Source organism: Equus przewalskii, chromosome 13, assembly GCF_037783145.1.
Source record: "Equus przewalskii isolate Varuska chromosome 13, EquPr2, whole genome shotgun sequence".
Classification (NCBI taxonomy): Eukaryota; Metazoa; Chordata; class Mammalia; order Perissodactyla; family Equidae; genus Equus; species Equus przewalskii.
In genome coordinates, this window is record NC_091843.1 from 48,321,906 (window position 1) to 48,336,137 (window position 14,232).

Below are 14,232 nucleotides of genomic sequence, written 5' to 3' on the forward strand. Positions count from 1 at the left end.
GGGTAAAATCGTGAGCCTCATATAGATATAAAAATGAATACACGGTAAAGATTTGATTCTACCTATTAATCAAAGAGGGAACGGACAGATGTTATAACTGGTTCAAGAGCATCTGAAGAGGCACATTTAAAGATCAGGAATATTGAAATCAGTATGCATATGAAACAAAACTGGTTTCTCCACGGGGAGTGAGAGGGAAGTCAATTGAACCTCTACCAGATGGGGAAGCATTTGCATGTCTGTTACCTTATAACATATGAAATTGTAAAATAGACCAGACAATGAAAGGCTAGCATCAGAGAGCAGGAAGGCTGTGCTGTATGCAGACAATGCATAGTTTCCCATTGAAGCACAAAACTTCTCGTGGAATATGGCATTTCATGTGATTTCTGATTCTTCAACGGATATCTGGGGAAGGATCTCAGTGGGGGCCTGGGTGTGATCTGGGATCGCCTGGGAAACTTTCAAAACAGAATCCCCACCTCCGACTGGCACTGAAGATTCTAATGGATGCTCTGAACAATTAGAGGGCCTCTTCAGCTGCTTTTTCAGTTTGAAGTTATGATTGGAGGAGACCTCGAAATTCAGCTGTGTGCAGTATTTACAGGTGCCGTATTTCTTCCTGATCCTCTAAGGAGCCTTTTGTGACTTTCCTTGTTGTGGTTTGAAAGTCATGGAGTTGTTAAGAGTTTAGTTCACCAGGGTTGCTACGGACCAATGTTCACAGTGAAGGCACAGGAAAGTCAAAGGAAAAACAAAAGAGAATTAAAGGAATAAAAAAGAGGGAAGACTAGGATAAGGAAGAATAGGAATAGGGAATAAGAGAGGAATCAGCTGGTGCAGAGGCGTGCCAAGGATGCCTCCCGTAGAGCTACTTTGTTAATAAAAACACCATTTCAAACTCAGGCCCATGAAGAGTAGGAGTAAAAAGAAGCTTTATTTGGAAAGCTCTGCAGCTTTGTAGATTTCCCACCTCCACTGGAAATCCAACTGGTCATATTTTTTACAAATTTATCAGAAAGTATGTATTCTATTTCTGTTATAATATATGAAATGCTCTCAAACACATTGTTCCTGCAGTTTTACACTTTGAGTTTTTTCCCTCTCTTTCACACTTCCCTCCCTACACAAAAATTGAAAATAAAGAAAATGATCAATTGGAAGCTGCATTGAAGACTTTTCTATTTTATTTTTTAAAACACACCAGAGTAGTTCCCCGTTATCCGCGGTTTTAGTTACCCGTGGTCAACTGCAGGCTGGAAGCGGATGATCCTCTTTCTAACCCATCTTCAGAAGGTCAGTAGTAGCCTAGTGCTAGGTCACAACGCCTACGTCATTCACCTCACTCCATCTCATCACGTAGGCATTGTATCATCTCACATCACCACAAGAAGAAGGGTGAGTATAGTATAATACAATATTTTGAGAGAGACTATATTCACATAACTTTTATTACAGTATATTGTTATAATTGTTCTATTTTATTATTAGTTCTTATCAATCTCTTACTGTGCCTAATTTATAAATGAAACTTTATCATAGGTATGTATGTGTAGGAAAAAACATAGTTATGTATAGGGTTCAGTACTATCAGGTGTTTCAGGCATCCACTAGGGGGTCTTGGAGCATCTCCCCCTCCGATAAGGGGAACTACTATATTTTAAATGGACTAGACTAAAGGAGATAATTATAGTTCTGAAAAGGAGGTTTGTGAAAATACCACAATATGGGCTTAGCTCAGCAGCTAAAATGAAATATGAAAAAAGAAAAAATGGAATGTGGAGAACTTTGTGGTGATTCTAGGAAGATTGTGAGAATCACTAGAGATTGATAACTGAGATGAAAGAAAGACAGCATAGGGTCAGAGCATACCAGCCCTTCCGTTTAGTAAAGTAAACGGAAAGTAAATGTGAATCTGGAGTCACTCTTGAAATAAAATTTGAAGAAACTTGATAACTCTCAAACTCAACGGGTCAACTCAAAACGGGAGGCTATATCATCTTGACTAAATCCTTCATGAAGTATGGACACCAGGAAAGGAATGAGGCCCCGTGGTTTTTCTACATGACATAGTGCAGCTGGCCAGGCAAACTCCCTGTTGGCAGTGAAATCACTGTGTTTGGACAAGTCAAAAAGGGTTAAACCAACTAACACCGTGAGGCAAATGAAAGAATGCTACTTGAGCCTCTTTGAAGTCAAAGTTTCAAATAAATTGTTTGGTCCAACAGAATAGTTTCTTTCTTTTCATTGTTTTAACCTAAGTGATGAAGAAAAATAAATCAATGTCAGATTAAAAAAAAAAAAGCTCTGGTACCTGGACATAATATATAAAAAATAAAAATAATTGTTTGTGGGGAGAAGAGAAAGCCAATAAAACTTATAGAAGCTTCCTTTTAATAGTACCCATTGTTTAAAAAGGAACCTTAGAGCTATTATTCCTCTTTTGATCTTCCCCAAAAGCTATGAGGTGTACAAAATCCACCCAAATTGCACTGCTTTCTAGCTGTCATGTTTTAAATAGTATCATACACATACCTTCCAAGTTTTGAAAAGCCCATTCAATGTTTTATATAAAGGCAAGTTACCAGAAATGAGCAGAGATCGCCCTACTAAATATAGCAACGTAATTACCGTCATGTAAATTATCTCGTCTACATAGTGTTAGAACAATGAGAGAAAAGGTTTATCTCGACAAAGTTTGAATAAGTAGAGGTGGCATTGATTCAGAATATCCATAAATTCATGGTCCACCGGCAGTGGGAGGGGGAAAAAAGAGCTCCTTTAATTTCAGTATCCACACGCGCTTCCTGTTCATTTGCATTTGGGGAGTTTTTCCACAGTGTATTCATTTGCTAGTGAGATAATGTGTCCCTGCGTGATCAGATAACAGAGGGATAGAATTACTAATGATGAAAGGAGGCAGCCCAAGGGCAAGAAAGCAAAGCAGCCCTTCCTTTTCTCACCTAATCTGGGTGGATCTGAATTTCAACCATCTCAATCATTTTTTTCTCATGGTGCTGGTGGGGCCATTTTCCCAGAGCTGGGTTGGGTATTGCAGATGGAGTTCTACAGATTATTTTTTGAAAGTGCCATTCAAAGAAGTAATGTGATGTCATTGGGCTGACTGGCTGTTCTATTCTGGCTATTTGTATGTACTTCTCGGCTAAAAAATTGAGGGCAGTTTAATTCAGCCGTCATTCAATAAGTGTCAGCTATTTTCCGGGTACTATGGAAATAATAACACAGAGGTTTTGTCCTTTAAATACAATTTTTGAGGGGACTGGCCCCGTGGCCGAGTGGTTAAGTTCGCACGCTCCGCTGCAGGCGGCCCAGTGTTTCGTTGGTTCGGGTCCTGGGCGCGGACATGGCACTGCTCGTCGAGCCACGCTGGGGCGGCGTCCCACATGCCACAGCTAGGTGGACCCACGGCGAAGAATATACAACTATGTAACGGGGGGGGGCTTTGGGGAGAAAAAGGAAAAAAATAAAATCTTTAAAAAGAAAACAATTTTTGTATAGAAAGTTAGAAAGCTGTGATTCAAAGAAATGTTTAAATTAATGATTAGAGTAATAGGATGTTACTGGCAGGAGAGCCTCAGAAGAATATAGATAGTCTAAATAGAAGTAGAGGTGATGTCTTATCCTTAAAGTAAAGACAAAAGTAACGGATTTCTCAGAGCACTCAGTGGACAGCAATTCAGTATTCCCTAGGACAAGTGAAAGACAGGAAGCCAACCCTGGGCACTGGAGCTGGGAAGCAGAATGGAGACTTGCCTTGGGTTCAGGCGTCTCTGGTCTGCAAACTAGACAATTAACCTGGCCCTTGTTTTCCCTTACTGTACACTTCCAAAAGTCTCCAGAACAGGAAAACTGTGTCCTTTTAGGAAAAATGTGGGAAAGCAACAGCATGAAGATCAACATTTCATTGATGTGAATAATACAGAGACCAAACACAAACATTCTTATATAATGGAAAGGATGTAGTAATACACAATGAAGAAAGACTATTTTGCTTTGGCAGACATAGGAAACTTTCCAAAGGTAGCTTGGAAGCGTGAAGCACTCAATTGGCTGACCTGACTGGGGAAGGCTTAACGTTCTGTCATCTATTGCCTGCAGCTCTTTGGGTCAAGTTCTTCCCTGGGGTGAAGAAGAGCTTAGAGTAAGAAACAACTTGCCAAATTTGAAGTCACTCTGCCTAGGCCACCCAGAAATGCCATAACTCTCAATGGGCTCCTAATACATTCTTGCTTCCCTATACCAGCCCATGGGGGTTAAGCCTTGTTTGGTTCTGAAATCTTCCAGGCTGAATAATGATACTCTGGGCCTTGTCTCCCACAGAGAGCAAAAGGAAGTATGAAATAGTCACAGTCTCAGGGAGAAAATAGTGTTTCTTTAGCGGAACACTGGTGCCCACTGAACAACTGTTACAAAGGAAATGTAGCTCCTACAATGAGGGAAATTTTTCCAAGCCTACTTTCCAAAGGTGAGTGTGTAATAGCAATAATCCTAAAAATGAGAATGCAATTCATGAAGGAATCCCTTGCAACCTGCCACCCTCACATTCTAAATGTATTCATTTCCCAAAACCATCAGAACATATCCTAAATTAAGACCAACACACAAGCAAAAGCAGCATTGTACCACCATTTTTCCACCACTGCACTGGCCATTTTTCAACCACAGACCCCCATCCCACTGAGCCCAGACTAGGGCAATTACAGAGGAGATAGCGAGAAGTGAATAGAGGAAAAACTGACAAAGATAGATCGGGTACGGGCAGAAGGGGTGGTGATGGCAAAGAATGTTTCAAAGATAGTCTCTCAGTTTCTGAAGGGAATGATGATGCGTTTATGGAGATACAAATTCTGGAGAAAGACTGGATTTGGAGGAGAAAGACCATGATGGGGAAAAATCAGAAATGAGAAACATCCTGCAAATAGAGAAATGGGAACAACTGAAAGAACCAGGCCCCACAGGAGATGGTAAGGAACCAAGTCTGCATATAGGTTGAAAGGTTAACCTTAGAAAGAGGAAGGACAGACATTCTTCTTCTAAACTCGGAAACACCTTGCTCTAAGTTAGGAAACTCCTTCATTTAAACTAGGGAGCTAACATTTACTGATGGGTTTGCATGTCCCTGGCATAATGCTTCAGCACTTTGTCATATAATTGGATGCTGTTAAAAGAGCAGGCTATCATATGACAGCCTTTATTTTCTTTGAGTCTACAGAACAAGGACATAGGCTAAGACTAATAAAATAGAGATCAGATTAGAAAGATGGCTACATTTGGGGGTATGCATTGGGGAAGGTGAAAGGAAAATGACCAAGGATGAAAAAAAAAAAGGAACACCAAATAGTACTGAGTAGTGAGAGCTGAATATGCATATGTCATTGTCTTAGTTTTTCTTTTTTTTACATCATCCAGAGTCTGTAGCAATTAGAATGGAAGAAAATGGTTTGCTTTGTTCTTGAAATAGTTATATTCTTAAAAAGCTAGGCTGAAAAAAAAGCACTGAGAAAACAGAAGTTGCTAGCATATTTCTAAGCTTAAAAGTATGGAAGATTCTTAAATCCATGCCCTTCCCAGGTCAATAGGTTAAACGTAAGTCTGTATTACATTGGTTCAGATACCCAGCAGGATTCCCAAGGGTTTAATCCTACAAATTAACAGCACTGGGAGATAGGGTTCTTGCATAACTCCATGAGCTCTCTTAACAAGTGTTTTGTGAATCTCTGAGAAATACAGTGCAAATGAAAAAAAGCAATATAGTTGAATTGCCTGAAAATGTTACATATTCTAGCAAAAATAGCTACAATAAACTCTCCTGTAATACGCAGTTGAACAAGTTGGCTTATTCAATTTAACAAACATTTACTAGGTCCTCCTAGGTGTAAAGCACACTGCTAGACACTGGGGGATACTGTGATGATGATGATGATGATGATGATGACAGGAGCTAACCTTCATGGAGGGCTTACTATGTACCAAGTACTGTTCTAAGCTCCCTACGTGCATCTGTCTCAGTAAGTGCTTATAACAACCTTATGAGGTAGGTCTAATCCCCATGGTTCAGAAGCGAGAACTGAGGCATGAACTGGTCACCCTCTTTGCCCTGCTGAGGCTCAAGGCAGTAAAAGTCAAGCCTTGAGGAAGAGCTTCCTGTCTTCCTTTCTTCTCCCTTACTCTCACTGTAAAAGTGTTATTAGCAGGGAAGTTGAACTCAGAAGTTACCAGGGTTGGGGGCCTGCCTGATGGCACAGTGGTTAAGTGCACACGTTCCAGTTGGGTGGCCCGGGTTCGGCGGTTCAGATGCCAGGTGCAGACATGGCACCACTTGGCAAGCCATGCTGTGGTAGGCGTCCCACATATAAAGTAGAGGAAGATGGGCGTGGAAAAAAAAAAGAGGAGGATTGGCAGCAGTTAGCTCAGGGCTAATCTTCCTAATAAAAAAGGAGTTACCAGGGAAGTACAGTGGACTTTTACATGAAGTCTAGATGTTGAGAAAATAGACCAATTCTTTATTGTCATATCATATCAGATTATCTTGATTGTCATAAAGATATATTTAGAAGTGTTACAAACAGCCTTGAAAAAAATTGTCTTTGGATTGTTGATTGTATTGGTTAATGGGTAACCGCTGAAGGCAGCTGGAGGCAGCCATATGCACAAGACCATCAATCTTTTTTTTTAAACCTTAAAATGTCTGACAGGGTGTGAGTGCTCCTAATGAGAACGTAGGAGTGAATGCATGTGTGAAAACATTCTAATGTGATAATTCATATTTTATTTGTCTCCTTTAATAAATTTTTTAAAAAAGGAAATTCTGTCCACTGAGAAACATCTAGAAACATTATATATCTATGTCCTAAGATACTTTTAGGGGCTTCTCTACTACCAAGATTTTTAAGAATCATTTCCATATTGGAACTACTCCTCCCTTAAAACGTCTATCTACCATTCCATTTAATTGCTGACATTGGATTTCTTTTAACCCCACCAAAAATGTATCAGCTACCACTTGAAGCCTCAAGAGTATATACAAATTTGTTATACCATCTTTAGAGAAAAACTTGTAAATTTTAAGTGTTTATGTTTAGTTTATTAACATTATTTAAATAGTGACATAACCAGTGTTGATTTGCTGCCACTATGTCGGAAATATTGAAACAGTATTATAACTTAGCTCCACATTCCAGTTTTATCTCTAAAATTAATGCTTTTAGGCTCAATTTATGCCTGTCAACAAGTAATGATCATAGATGTGAGCTGGCTCATAATCCAGAGGTACTAGGTTACAATGTGTTGCCATGGAAACTGTGTTTTATTGCATTTTCTCTTCTTGATTTAAGGCATTTGACAATCATAGCAACTGTTTGCCAGTCTTCCCACATCATAAAAAATTCAAAAACACAAACAACCAAAAGGGAAAAAAAAAAGAAAAGAAAAGAAGATGGGGGGGGGGAATCCTCTAATGTTCTTGGACCTCACTAGAAACATAAAAAAGAAATGACAGCCTTATGTTCAACATGGACCTTTTGTGAATTGTTTATCTCTCAGAAAGTCCAGGAGTGTCGGAAAATTCAATCAGTGGTTAGTCATCGAATGGACGTGTCTGCCTGTGGTTCATTTTGTTTATTGCACCATATATCTTTTATGATCACCGGGATTTTAGCCTGAAACAGCATTTTCTTTAACAAGAGCCATGTTTCCTTTAACGTTGTTTATTGCGTCTGAAACCTTATTCTTTGAAATCATGGTACGTTTTCTGTTGAGCAAAGGTCGGCAACTGAATCCTGCATGAATGTGTTTATTCAGGATCTAGAGTAAAAAAAAAAAAGAAAGAAAACTCGACCAGTTCATGTAACATTAATCACTTTGCCAGTGTTCAGCTGAGGTCATTGCCACATTCCTAGCAGTATTAAGGCAAGTCAAGATTAATCACGTACATTAAACCTTGGAAGGGAAGCGCGTGAAAGGGATCTCAAATTAGACATTTCTTAAAAGATGGAGAAGGGACTGCAACAAAATGGACTTATTCTGCGGCAGCTCGTCTTGCAACTTGCTTGGTTTTACTGCATGTGGTCAATATAACCGCTCTGAATCTACAGGCTTCCTTTTTCCTGTTTCTGGCAGTTTATAGGTCAAATTTAAGGTCTGTCTGAGCATTCGAAATGAAGACTCGTTCACTAAACATTTTCTCAGAACACGCAAACCACCAGGCACCAGCTAGGAACTGTTCATGCAAAGATGAACCAGATACCGCCCTCCCTCTCCCGCCTCCTCCGAGAAGCGCATGATGCACCCGGGAAGACCCGTACCAGATGTGTACAATCTGAATAGAGTTTTGTGGGAGTACAGAGGAGGGAATGAGTAATTGTGATGAGAAGGCAGAAAAGTTCACTTTACTGAAGTTAACGTTACAGGGGGAGAAAGGTGAGAAAAGCAGTTGAGGCGAAGGGAATGACATAAAGGCCTCCCGAGTGTTCTCAGATTCATCAGTGATTTGATGGGGCTGGAGCAGAAGGCTCTTGGGGAGGAACTGAAGGGAGTAGCATCGGATGGGATTGTACAGTAAGTTGGAGCCAGAGTGCAAAAACCTCTGAACATGCACTTTATTCTAACAGTGATGAGACGTCTGTGAAGAATTTTAAGTAGGAAAATTTGAATAATCAGATTGTATTAGAAACTGATTATAATTTGGGTGGAGGGCAGGTTGGATAGCAGGTACGTTGGTAAGAAACTAGAATCACTGTCTTCAAAGAGGAGGAGAATATAATCATTCAGAAAAGCGATAATAGCTCAAATTTGGCTGTAGAATAGAGAGACACTTATATTATGGAACCAGATGGGATAAGAATAGTCAGCTGAGTTCCGGAAAGGAGCCAAAGGGTAGGTGATGGAGAAAAAGGAAACTGACCTGATGCCAAGAGATCTAGCTGGGGTGAATATGCAGAGGCTAATGCCGTTAACCAAGGCTTCTAAGGTCATGGGAACATTAAAATGGTGCTTTCTATTAAGATGTTGGACAAAATATTATGGCACTGATGAATGACTATAAGACTGGATACCTTGATTTGGGGGTCATGAACTTATACTTGGTTGTTTAAGTCATAGGGGAAGATGAGAATGTCCAAGGGGAGAAGGTAGAAAAAAAGAGGGGCCAGCCCAGTGGCGCAGCGGTTAAGTTCACATGTTCTGCTTCTCGGTGGCCCAGGGTTCACCAGTTCAGATCCCGGGTGCGGACATGGCACGGCTTGGCACGCCATGCTGTGGTAGGCGTCCCACATATAAAGTAGAGGAAGATGGGCACAGATGTTAGCTCAGGGCCAGTCTTCCTCAGCAAAAAGAGGAGGATTGGCAGCAGTTAGCTCAGGGCTAATCTTCCTCAAAAAAAAAAAAAAAAAAAAAGAAGAGACAGCCTAGGGAAGAGTTTCTAGGAGAGAAACTGTTTCTTATTTGTATGATAATTTTCACACTGAGAAAAAAAAAATAGAGGCTTGAGGAATTTTTACATTTTTCTCTATTTAAATAAAAAGTAAACTTGGCACACAGAATAATAATATCTAAAAGAGAGAAAATTTAAGAACAAATATTGGATTAAAAATACTTTCCCACTGGTTGCTTATATATATAAAATGCAATCTGTATTTAAGATGCTAGTGGGCTCATATTTAGAGTAATGTTTCATATAAGAGGCTAACATTATTTTGAACCATTGCAGCTTTAAATGTTCATAATATGCATATTTAAATATGTTCTTATACTATATGTGACAGATTTACATACTTCCCATGTCACCATCATACACTTCCATTAAAGATTTATTTATTTTTAAAAATACATTTTATATCCCCATAAAAAGGAGAAATTAAATCATAAAAATACACACCAAGTTAGTGTTTATAGTGTAACTACTACTCGCACAAAAAACCATCAGTTGGTGGCTGTCTTTCCCGTGCTCAGTATGGAGAGAAGGCCCAGGCGAGAGGTTAGTTTTTGCTCGTGGAGCTTTACATTTCAAGGACAAAATTTTCCTAACAACTCAGATATAACAAATATGAGATACAAAATGTCACTTTCTAATAGAGCAGAAGGTTGAAATTGTATTCATCCATGCTCAGTCTCACCTTCATTAATATTGAAAATTTAAGAATTGTTTATCATCCAGTAGCAACAAGTTATTGGAAAAATCAGTACTATACGTAGAACTCAGAAACACTATTTTTGGGTGGTTTATGCATTCCAACTAGTTTTCTGTTCATGTAATCATTCATTCATTCAGTAAGAACTTACTGAGCAGCCATAATGTGCCAGACTCTCCGAGTGGTTATAAGATGGTGATACCATCCTTGCATTCAAGGAATGAATATTCTTGGCCAGAAGATGAGATAAATTCTCAGGTTGCTATTGTGATCGGCTGTGCGGGCTGGCCTCTGTACAACCCCAGAGGGAGCCATTCACATTATAGGCTACACTGTAGCCCTGGAGCAACCCCAACCCCGGCTTAAGCTAATCGGCATCCCCATTTCCCTGGTCACAGTGACACAATCAGAGCCAATGAGATGTGAAGAGATGTTTGCTGGAACTTCTAGGGAAAAGAAGTTCCCTCTGTCTTCCGAAGAGCTACCAAAAGGAGCCCATTTTCTTCTGGATGATGTGATGTGAGGATGTGAGGTCAGGAATTGCTTCTGGTGTTTTCCCACTGGGAGCTAGGAGCCCGGAGTTGGTCTTCCGTCATGTGCAGCTTGAAGAGGAAGGCAGCAACGAGGCGGACAGAACGGGGGAGGAAGCACCCCGATCCTTACCGACATTGTGGTAGCAGGGGATCAGGCCTCCTAAAATGCCAGAACTAACTCAGTTCCAAAAGCCCATAAATACCCTTTTTTTTTGCTTAAGCCAGATTGAGTGGGACTTCTTAGTCACAATTGCCAGAATCCTGACATAGTCACCAACACTAACACCTCCCCTCTATGTAACTTTTGTGCCTATTCAGGTATCAACTGGTCATGTTCTTCCCAACGTGTATTCTGGTTTAGGGTAAAATGGATCCCAGTGGAGTCTGAGAGAATGGATCAGTTCAACCCCTCTAAGAGCTTGACCTCTAAGCATAGAGGTGGAGCCGACTGCTTTCCCATCCATCAGTTCTCTTTCAACCTGATGTGGAGATGATGACAAAAAGAATGGACTTTAACAAGAAGTATTTAACATTCAAAGCCAGCCTCCTGACTTGACACTATCCTCCTAGATTTGGAGGCTTTTTGTTTTCATATCTTCAGTGACACCTAGGAAAGTGCTTAACATGTATGTAATGCTTAATAAAGATTTGCTTAAAATTTTTTTGTTTTTAGTGTGGTAAAATATACATAACATAAATTTACCATTTTAATCATTTTAAGTGTACTATTTAGGGGTATTAAGTACACTCACAATGTTGTACAACCATTACCACTAGCCATTTCCAGAGCTTTTTCATCATCGCAAACAGAAACTTTGTACACGTTACACAATAGCTCCCCCTTCTCCCTCCAGCCCTGGTAATCTCTAGTCTACTTTCCGTCTCTATGAGTTTGCCTCTTGTAGGTACTTTATACAAGTGGACTCACACAGTATTTGTCCTTTTGTGTCTTATTTCACTTAGCATAGTATTTTCAAGTTTCATCCATGTCGTAGCACAAAGATTAGCTTTGAAATGTATTCTTCCCCCTTTCTCTCTAGAATGTTTAATTTTTGCTATTCAAAAAATAACATGTAAATATTGGGTTAACTTTTTAAAAAAACTAGAACATACTCAGGAACTGACGTATATTTAGGATCCACAAGGGACGAGGCACTGTACTAAGCCCTTTACAGACATTACATTATTTAGTACCCACAATCCTAACAGTTATCTTACTTTCAAAGACCCAGAATCATAAAATCGCACAGTATTATAACTAAGAAACAATCCCAGTTCTCTCCGACCCAGAGCCATGCTTTCCTCATTTCTCCACATTGTGGTGTTCCAGATAACCCAAATCAGAGAATGGTCTAACCATAAACCTATTTCTAATTATTGAATAGCTTTAAAATGTCCAGGATTTATCCTTCTAATTAGATTTTATATGTGTTGATATAAAAACTAGTTCATGCTAGCTGGGTTTACTCAAATCTTTGGCATGGGGCTACCCTCCAGAAACCTACTGAGTGATAGATAGTCTCACTTGGGGACTCAAGCTTTCTGTGTCCATGCTAGAGTTCACCGCACACCCACCATACACACACACAGGTTGCCATTTGTCTGGATGCCCGCTGTGCTTTGCACACAGTAACCAATCAATACACGTGTGCTGAATACATGCTATCCTTGCTTCTCAGAAAGGATCTAGGCTCCCTTGGACACGAGTGCTGATGAACTCCCGTGACCGTTCTTCAACAACCACAATAGGGCCAGTGGAATCTTTAGGGACAAGATGGAGCTTGCCTCTGCCTCTTCTGCCCTCTACAATCCCTTCAAGTTCCTTCTTCTATCCCTATTAAAAATAAATAAATGCAAATTACCTGTGATTTTCAGGATACTTATCATTATGACAGAGCTCACCATTCTTCTTGCCTCTCTGTGCTACCATTCTACCTATCCCAGAGGAATCCTGCCCAGCAGCCTTGAGAGCAAGACGAGGACCACTCTTCAGCTCAAATCCTATGTGATTGTCTGAAAAGGGATGGAAAAAGTCTTCTGGCGAATTTATCTTGTTTTCTAGAGGCAGAAAAAAGTGGGTCAGAGATTCTTTCCAAATCTAGGGCAAACCTATTTTTTGGTTAAGGACTTTATAAGACATTGCTCAATTTAACAAGCAAACCACATTGCCACATAGCCAGTTCTTCTGAGAGAATTGTTTCCCCAAGTTTGGATCATCGCTAAATGTGCAGTCATGCATTCTTCACTCACATATAGTTTAGCCTTGTCAATGGCTCTCTGGGGACGCTTTGGGGGAATTAGTGTATGTACTGGCAAGTGAACAGACAGTGCAGTTAGCAGACTTGGGTTGGAATCACTGCTCTAACACTTTACTTAATGTGAGGCTAGGAGCAACTCTCTGAATCTCCCTCTAGCAATTATTTAGCTATTGCTGTATAATAAAGCAGCCCAAAATCTAGTTCCCAGCTGATGCCGGTGCTGCTGGTTTGGGGACTACATTTTGAACACCACCAACCTAGTATACTCTATCTTATTAAAAAAAAAAAGAAAAAGGCAAAACTCTCCTCTGATTTTACAAACACCTCCAAAAATGGTGCTCCAGTTCCCTCTTCCCCTTCACGGCCAAACTTCCTCAGAACATTATCTAATCTCACAATTTCCATTTTCTCACCTTATGTTCACCTCTCCAGCTAAAGCGCCCCACACCACCCACTTAGTCATTCCTTGACAGATAACCCTGTTTGTAACTATTGCATTTACTTTGTTTGTTTTCTTTGCCCCCCTAGCTAGAATGCAAGCTCCATGAGGCTTGCCTAGGGATTCAACATTATATCCCCAGGCACTACTACAGTGGGGGGGGGGGGGGGGTCCTGACAGATAGCCCATGGTAAATAGACACTCCTCAAAGTCATGAATGAATGTGTTGAATGAATGAATAAATAATGTGATAACAGGTTTCTTTCATTGAGGTGAAATGCACAAAACATAAAATTAACAATTTTTTTTTTTTTTTTTAAGATTTTATTTTTTCCTTTTTCTCCCCAAAGCCCCCCCGGTACATAGTTGTGTATTCTTCGTTGTGGGTTCTTCTAGTTGTGGCATGTGGGACGCTGCCTCAGCGTGGTCTGATGAGCAGTGCCATGTCCGCGCCCAGGATTCGAACTAAGGAAACACTGGGCCGCCTGCAGCGGAGCGCGCGAACTTAACCACTCGGCCACGGGGCCAGCCCCTAAAATTAACAATTTTAAAGTGAAAATTCAGTAGCATTTAGTACATTCACAATGTTCTCCAACTACCATCTCTATCTAGTCCTAAAATGTTTTCATCACTCCAAAATAAAACCCCTTACTCATTAAAGTTACATCCTATTTTCTCTTCCCCTCAGCCTTTGACAACCTTCAGTCTGCTTTGTGTGTCTATGGATGTCTGTGGATTTATCTATTCTGGATATTTCATATAAATGCAATCATATAATATGTGACCTTTTGTGCCTGGCTTCTTTTGCTTTGCACAATGTTTTCAAAATTCATCCACATTGTAACATGTATCAG

The 14,232-nt window shown here is 40.1% G+C and overlaps 2 long non-coding RNA genes across 3 annotated transcripts in view; one reads left to right on the plus strand and one right to left on the minus strand.

The window, feature by feature from the left end:
• The first annotated feature begins 490 nt into the window (after positions 1 to 490).
• LOC139075107 (uncharacterized) lies at positions 491 to 11,339 on the plus strand. The gene is made up of 2 exons (XR_011525162.1): positions 491 to 607; positions 11,000 to 11,339. It is a non-coding gene; the product is annotated as an uncharacterized lncRNA (long non-coding RNA).
• Positions 7,699 to 14,232, minus strand: part of LOC139075106 (uncharacterized) — a 34,247-nt gene continuing 27,713 nt past the window's right edge. Inside the window, exon 4 of one of the 2 annotated variants that reach the window (XR_011525159.1) lies at positions 7,699 to 7,824. This is a non-coding gene — a long non-coding RNA (uncharacterized lncRNA). Of the gene's footprint in view, positions 7,825 to 12,637; positions 12,740 to 14,232 lie in introns of those variants that run through there. The other variant, XR_011525160.1, reaches the window with a different exon arrangement.